Source organism: Vombatus ursinus, unplaced genomic scaffold, assembly GCF_900497805.2.
Source record: "Vombatus ursinus unplaced genomic scaffold, bare-nosed wombat genome assembly UNPS02015129.1, whole genome shotgun sequence".
NCBI lineage: Eukaryota > Metazoa > Chordata > Mammalia > Diprotodontia > Vombatidae > Vombatus > Vombatus ursinus.
This window is the reverse complement of record NW_020954907.1, coordinates 412704-420948: the sequence shown is the minus strand read 5'-3', so window position 1 is coordinate 420948 and position 8245 is coordinate 412704. Positions and strand designations below refer to the sequence as shown.

Genomic DNA, 8245 nt, shown 5'->3' with positions numbered 1-8245 from the left:
ACCTTCACCTTTACAAGGTCATTCTCTCAACTCTCTCAGGGACAGACATCCACCTGTGGCAGTCCTCAGACTGTGGGAGGCACATGACATTTCCCCTGAATGATGAACTAGTTGGTGGTCTTTTGATAGGTCAATCACCTACACCTGAAATCAAAACTTAGAAGAGCAGCAAATTAAAGTCCCAAGACATTCTGCCTCAAATAGCAAAATTTCACTAATTATAGCTTAGGGCTAGATTATGCTTATTTTTCTCCTATCTTCTTTCAAAATTTCATCTAAAAATTCATCTATTCACAACCATCATTCCCTCCCCCTCTTGGTTTGTAGATCAAGCCAAAAGGAGAACATCAGGCCATTTCTAGAATACAATGAAATAAGACCCTTCACCCCATCAGAGTTCATGTAAGCAAGTGGGTCATACCTGGGCACAGTTTCCTCGGTGAAAGTTATGGCACCAGAAGGAGTTATGGCTTTAGAACTATAAAAACAGTTAATGTTAGTCAAGGACTGCCTTGGGCATAATAATAAATTTCTTTTCTGCAAATGCTCAAGATGGGGTGCAAGTTAGCAGATGGTCACTGGTGGTTATGACTTGAATAGTAAGCTGATTAAAACCTACACAAGTTGGACAAGTGGCTGTTATTTAAGTTACTGCTGGGGTGGCACCTGGAGCAAACCACCCTTGCTTAATTAAATCTATTATCCCTTGTGTGCTGCAATGACTCCCTTCCCCCCACCTCCTTATGAACTAAAAAGTGTACCTGGTAATAGAAGCTCTGGGGAAGAGTGGCTTACCTTCCTCAGTCAACCAGACCTAACAGACCTATTTAGCCTTGTACTGCTATTTAAATTTCTTCAGTTCAGCATCCTTGTAGGGGACAGGATGCTATTGTCTTAACAAATGTAGGGAATGATATCCATATACAGTAACACAAGTTCACACACTGAGTAAATAGTTGGATTCAAATAGTTGATTCTCCAAATAATCTTAGCCTGTGTATTTCTCCATTTTGGCTGGGAGAGGTTCTAGTTCCTCAAAATGTAGCACTGCAGAATTGCACAATATCCTGTCTGTTAGCTGTTCAAATTTCATAACTCACAAACAAAGAACTTGGAAGGGTACTCTGCCGCTCACTTCTCCCAACGGTGAGTCATTATTATCTTCTAATTTGTTAAAACAAAATATACTAGGTGATATTAATTTAGTCAAATACATTTCAAATTCATCAATTGATAGAAAGTCTTTTATCTTATGACTCTTGGTATTTTCACAGAATAATAGTTTATATAATGCTTATCACCCACCAGGCTTTTTCCAGGTCGTAAAAAATGCTAACTATTTAAACTAGAGCAGAGAAATAATCTTTTCCATACTAATCAGCTAATTATTATTCATTTGTTATTTTGTGATATATTGACAGGGGGAAGGGAGACATGTAGCAACTGTCAAGGGGGCATTGCTTTAAAGATCCCCAAATCTTTTCTGTTTCAGTGAGATCAACAATTCCTCCTCAAATCTCTTTTTCAGAAATCTAAAAATTTACTTTCAAACCTTGCATTCACGGTATGTCAGTGCAAACAGACCCCAGCTTTCCTTAAACGTTCTACCCATTCTTCTCCCATCCCTACTTGCACTACTATCTTTTCATTCATTTCATATTCCTTCTCGAGTAAAGGCTTCCAAAAGTGGACTTTTCGTGTTTCCTTAGCCAACACTTCTCTTACTTTCCTCTACTTACTCAGTTCACTAGTCTTTACTTCCCAATCATACAGACTTAATCTGTACTCCACTGAATTTCACTTTACACTTAGCCTCATTTTTATTACACAAAACCAATTAGTTGTAATACTGTCACCCTTTTTTGGGGCGGGAGGTTCTTAAAGGCTTATAAATGCATAGTTCATTCCAATATCTTCAAAGCCTATAGTTTGTCTAAGTCATGGTCAGATACACCCAAGTTCAACTTACTGAGTACAAATGCAAAGTTTAAGGTCCCATCTAGTTCCTCATTGATAGCCTTAGGAAAGAAGTCATCTCTCTCCTCCTTAATGCTAGAAAACATTCATCCAGCTACTTCAGGAAGGAGTTCACTTGGCCATGACCAACTATTGGCACAGGAATGTCACAGATATTGGTACCATAAAGGGTCTCTGCTATCCTTCTCACAACAGGAAGTTATCATTGCTGTCTAATTTCCTAATGTTTCAAATGAACAAAAATCCTTACTTCTCTAATTTAACTTTGAGTTCACTTACATGAAAAGTGGTCAAAATTACTAATGATAATAATTTTAAAATCTCTTCTTTTACAAGGGCCATTAACTGCCAAGATTTCAGATTTTAAGGCCCACTGTTATCATTCAGCCTATGCTTTAATTTTTCAAAATTAACCCAGTTTTCAAAGTTTTCAAAATTGAAAAGTGATGGTGAGACTACAACTGTTGGAATGTAGTTGTAGGCATCATATGGTTCTAATGAATAAGTTAAACAGTACTTTTGACATAATGGATTCATGAATTTTTTTGTTTCACCAGACTTTTGCTGTTACACCAAAGGTTTATCAAAATATCTCATAAAACATCCAAATTATAACTTTAGAAATGAAAGAAATTAATTATTCCTTGAAAAAAACAAATTTGATTTCCAATCAGTTTTTGTATCTTTGTTTCAAATTAATTTTTGTATCTGTCTCTCATGTCAGCAATCTCCAACCTGGCTAGTGTTGAGAACAGAGAAAAAAAGAGATTTGTCTTCTGTTTGAAAGTTTACTTTTACAGCCTGTTCCCTTGGTTGGTCACACCAAGAGAAAAGGTATAGGTAAAACACCTGTTGGCTATAAGTTAGCACAAAACACAGAGAGCATAGCACGGACAAAAACAGACAAACAGGCCCTTTAAGGAACAGCAGACATGCAACAAAACATATTGAGGCAAAGCTCTGAGTCAATAGCATTTTATTAAAGGGTCCATGTTCCCTTCTAATGAAGTGGACCTCAGATCTCCCTTATGATCTGAGATGCTCCCTTTCTCCAGATCCTTAGTTTTATAGTGTTTGACGCTAGACAGTACAGATGAAGTAAACGAAAAATACAGAATCTCATTGGTTGATAAATCTTGCCCTTGTCCCTCCAGGAGGGTCTACACAAAATACAGAATCCCAATGGTTGACAAACAGGCTAATGAACAGACCCTGACAGACCTATCTTGACCTTTCAGGAGGTCCTACCAAGTTGACGAGTGACCTATGGGCTGGGCCAGGGGTGGGGAACTTGTGGCCTCGAGGCCACATGTGGCCTTTCAGGTCCTCGCATGTGGCCTTTTGACTAAGTCCAAGTTTTACAGAACAAGTCCTTTTATTAAAGGGAATTGTTCTGTGAAGTTTGGATTCAATCAAAGGGCCATACTTGAGGACCTAGAGGGCCACATGTGGCCTCAAGGCTACATGTTCCCCACCCATGGGCTGGGCTGATAAACAGATGTCAAAACATCTACATGGACTGATGGGCCAATAGACAGACAGGCCACAGGCTGGCAAACAGGGTCACTTGTTGATCAAGCGCTCACAGTCATCTCTTCGTATTGGGCAATAGAGGGATGATGAGGGATGGAGGGGCAACAAAAATAACTGGGGGACTTTCTGTGTAATTGAATCACCTTTGCCACTGTGGGCTTGGTCATCATAATAAAGCAAAAAGAAGGGTGAAAGTCCTCTCCTTAGCTATTTGTGATTAAGCAAATGAACTTATAATCTGCAGTTCAGCTCTAGGGTCTAATATACAGAACTTAAAATTGCCACCCCTATGGAAGCATATCTAACTGATTAATTCTGATTGGAATAAAGTAGGGGTCCAATTAATCATCTATCACAGGCTATGTGATTTTATGCAGGTCACACAGGTAGTGAAAGGGTCAGTTCTGATCATGGAGTGGTTACAGTGCTATGTTTAGGCCAATGCTGCTCTGACATTACCCCTGTGATAAGCACCTGCAACTGCCCCTAAGCCTCTAAACAATTAGTGCCAGGAAACAAGGTGGTGGACTATAGGTGCATAATGATCTCCAGAGTGGGGTTCAGCTGCCTCACCAGGTTCACGCTCTCACAAATGCTTGCTAATCACCCTGCCTGTTGACTGGGAGTGAGCATTGAATCTCCATCTTCCTTCCTGGTGTGTTCAGGAGGGAAGAACCACTTGTCTTTTCTTTTGAAAGATGAAGGAAGACCCACAAAATGTTTAAGTTGGAAGGATTCTCAAAGGGATATCTAGACAGATGCTCTTATGATGTCCCCAACAAATGGCCGCCCAACCTTTGGCTGAAGACCTCTAGAGGGAGACCTTGCTACCTCATGGGACGGCCCATTTATTATGGGACAAGTCCACCAGGAAATTTGTCCTTACATTGGATCTGTCTTTCTTAACTGCTTCTATTTAGTTCTTCCTTCTAGAGTTAAGCAGAAAAGGTCCAGTCCCTGTTCCAGAGGAGAGTTTTTAAATACGGCCACTATGTCTTATATTCTTCTCTTCTCCAGGCATCACTGCCCTAAGAGCAAAGCTGGGCCAGCCTGGGGCACTCCTTGCAGAGTAGATGCTGCCCCCTGCGTGGTGGCAGAGAACGCCAATAGCAGTCACGGCTGTTGACAGCCACTGACCGTGACCTTTGCTGTCCATGTGGCTTTCATATAGGGCAGCCTGATAGCAGACGGCATGGAGCCAACCCCTCCAAGTGAAAGGAAGCCAGGCTGGGGCCTGCTTGACACCGGTTCCCATTTACACCACTGGGGCTTTGGCGGCCAGCCAGCTGCATTTAAAGTGCTGCAGACAGGAGGCCTGTCAAGCCCAAATCAGGAGTGATTTGTCAAGGCAGCCCAGGCTGAGATAGGAGCAGCCATGTGTTCTGGGCAGGGGTGGATAGAGTTCAGAGAAAAAGGGACAACTTGTCTTCCCCTGGATCCTTGAGCTATATGGGAAAGAAGCATCATGGAGCAAAGGGAAGCCCGTGTTTAACCCTCTCCTCCTTGAAACCAGGCCAGATAATTCACTTCCTCCTCCTTCCATCAGTCACTGTTTCTACTCAGAGCAAGCCAACAAGTTTGGTTTTCCCCGAGTCTGACCACAGACCATCTCTTCCTCTCTCCGAGCATTTCCTTCTGCTATACTAAGATTCTTCAAGCCACAGATCTGATTTCAGTTGTGCAAACATTACAAAGAAAACTTGTGATTTTTGCTCCAGAAACTTAGATCAGTGGGAACATCATTGGCTTAGCAGATAGGGAAATAGCGACCTTTTCTCATTGAGGTTGGGGTTCGTGCAGCTTGGTGAGGCCATGAAAACATTTTGAGAAAATGACCATCTCTGCCTTCCTCCAGCAGGTGCAGGGGATAGCAGGTGGGACAAGCTCAGCCAGGGAAGTGTTTGCTGCCCTCTTCTTGCCATCTTGGCTGCTTTTCAGAGTATTGAACATAACCGGGCTTTTGAAGGAGGAAGAACCCTTTGCACACAGGGACAATAGCATCTGGAGCCTAAATGTGGCTCCTGGCAATTAGAGTCCTAGGCAGACAATGTTCTCTTCCTGACTTGGGAAAAGCTGGAGTAATCACAGTATATGAGGGTATCTGATGCTTTCCCTCTAAGATAGAGTTAAAAAGCTAGAAAGTCTGGCAGATGAGATAGGACGCTACACCATAGTTTGGACAGTAGTCAACCCTGCCTTTGGGGACTCAAAGCCAGGTTGCCTCTGAGTGGATCTGGGCTCTCATCTTAGATTCAGTGACAGGGTCTCATCATACATCCACAGGCTACCATAGAAAGATAGAGTGTTAGGGAGAAAGTGAAAAGGGCTGGACTAGATAATTAGATAATCTGTTCTGTTCTGAGGAAGTTATTAGGAGGAAAGCATTTTGCAAATCCAAAGGCATCATTGTATCAATGAGTTATTTGCTGTTATTCATATGATTCTTATTCTTACAGATTAGAAAACTGTTGGGATATATTCTTGGGGACCTCAACCCTGTGAATGACAGGTCTGCTCATGGCAGCAAATATTTCAAGGCAATGAGGGGCTATGGCCCAGGAGTGTGGAAACCTTGGAGCTGTATGGTATTTCAGGAAAGGAAAGCTTATGTGGCCTAGGATTTCAGGGATTTTAGGACTGGGAGTGACTTTGGAGAATGGCTTCTTCACCTTTTTTGTGTTGTGGGCCCCTTTGGCAGTCTAATGAAATCTATGGACTCCCCAGAATAATTTTTTTCTTTAAATTTATAATGAAAAAAATTGCCAAATTTCAGAGATTAATGAAAATAAAAATGTAATTTTTCCCATCCAAATTCACAGATACCCATCCTCCTCCAAAATAAATCTATCCAGGGACCTCAGATTAAAAACACTTATTTTAGAGGTTTGCAACATTATAAATTTAGAGCTGAAAGGGATCTTAGAGCTCATCAAGTCCAACCTCTCTCATTTTACATATAAGGAAACTGAGGGTAAATGATTTGTTGAAGGTCACATGGGTAGTTTGTTACAGAGCTGGGATTTGAATCCAGGTTTTCAGACTCTGACTCTAGTGCTTCTCTTACTGCTGTGCTGCTTGGAGTGACTTTTGTCCCTGGCACTCTGTTAAGGGTGGTTTGGGATGTCTTCTTAGCCCATATCATATCCTTCTACATATATCTGTTTAGCTCTTCCCTCTGTGGGAAATGGAATAGAAATGACATCAACAGATTCAGTATTTTGAGGATTTGGGGGCTGTCTCTTCTCTGGACCCTGAGGGGGTGAAATAGTGGAAAGTTCTGGATTTGGATTCAGAGAACCTGGATTCAAATTCTGGTTCTGCTCTTTACTACCTCTGAGATCTTGGAGAAGTCACTGCATGACTCTGAGCCTCAGTTTTCCTCACCTGGAAAATATGGGAGTTGGATTAGGATAACCCCCAAGGTCTCTTCCATCTCTCAATTCATGATTCTGTGATCCTGTGAACTAGCCTACATGAACAGAGAGCTTGGGAACAGACCTTCTTTCTGTGCCAGAAAGCAGTCTTGTTGGGCTCTTGTTCTCCTCACCAATAGCTTTATCCACTCTCATGTCTTGGAGAGATGGGATCTGGCATCAAATTCTGATTTCAGCTTTTCCTAGCTATGTCACCTCTGAGCCTCAACTTACTCCCCTATAAACTGGGTATGATAACACTTGGCCATCCTATGTTGCAGGACCAGGAGGAAAGTGCTCTGCAAACTTTAGTCTCCATAGAAATGTGAATTCTTCTGAAGATCGTGGTTTCTGTGAGGGACAGGCTCTGGTTCTCTCTGGCTTGTCCTGGGCTCTGAAAGGAGGTGCTCCCCCTCACACTGCATCCTGTGACCATCATTTTGAAAATCCCTGCTGGCTCTAAGTGCTAGGGCCCAGTCTCTGACTCTGTTGGTCAAAATAATTCAATTTAAGATTCACTGAGTGCCTACTGTAAAACATGGCCTCTCCCTTCCAGGAGTTAGATCGTTGGAGACAAACATCGAGTTCCAGGAGGCTAACCAGCTGGATAATTTGCCAGATAACCCATGCTGACATAGCTTGGGTGCTTGTAGAAGGATGGGAAAGCCAGAGCCCACTGGTCTCTACAACTCTACCTTATGCCTGGCGTTATGGGAATTTTCCTGGCCTGTGTTAAAGACACGGGGGCACCATGGCTTCTGTCATATCCTAGAGAAACACCTTTTGGGTTTGTCTGGGCAGTTTCTAAGTAGAAGATAATAATATCTTGAGTTTACATAACATTATTAAAAAATAATGTATTTTTACATGCATTGTTTTCTTTTGAGTCTCACAACCTCATGACATAGGTAGGGCAAGATTTTTTTTTTTTGGCTATTAATGAGGGTGTTTGCAGATCTATTGTTTACTCAGTGTGGGGAATTCCCACTGTAGAAACTCCCTTTTCTGATGTAGATTGACAGCTCATCTGTAAGTTAAAGTCTTAGAGCAGAGGTCCTTAAGCAGATTTTGCTCTATGTACCCATTTGGCAGTATGGTAAAGTCTGTAGGTCCTTTCTCAGAACAATGTTTTTAAATATGTAAAAGAAATACATTCTATTCAAATACAGTAGTAGAAATTTTTTAAAAAATCCATGGAGCTAAGGCCAAGAACTCCTGTCTTAGTTGCTTAGGTCGTGGAGAGGCTAAGTGATTTTTCCAGGGTCACCCAGTCTCCTTGAAGCAGTATTATGACCCCCAGGCTTTTTTACTCCAAAACTAGC

At 41.8% G+C, this 8245-nt stretch overlaps 1 protein-coding gene across 4 annotated transcripts in view; it reads left to right on the top strand.

Moving 5' to 3' along the window:
- Nucleotides 1-1096: 1096 nt before the first annotated feature.
- LOC114031270 overlaps nt 1097-8245 on the top strand; it is a 15500-nt gene continuing 8351 nt past the window's right edge. For 2 of the 4 annotated variants that reach the window (XM_027846309.1, XM_027846308.1), the window contains exon 1: nt 1097-1146. The gene's annotated coding sequence lies outside the window, so the exon portion shown is untranslated. The remainder of the gene's footprint in view (nt 1147-8245) is intronic. The other 2 variants (XM_027846310.1, XM_027846311.1) reach the window with 2 other exon arrangements.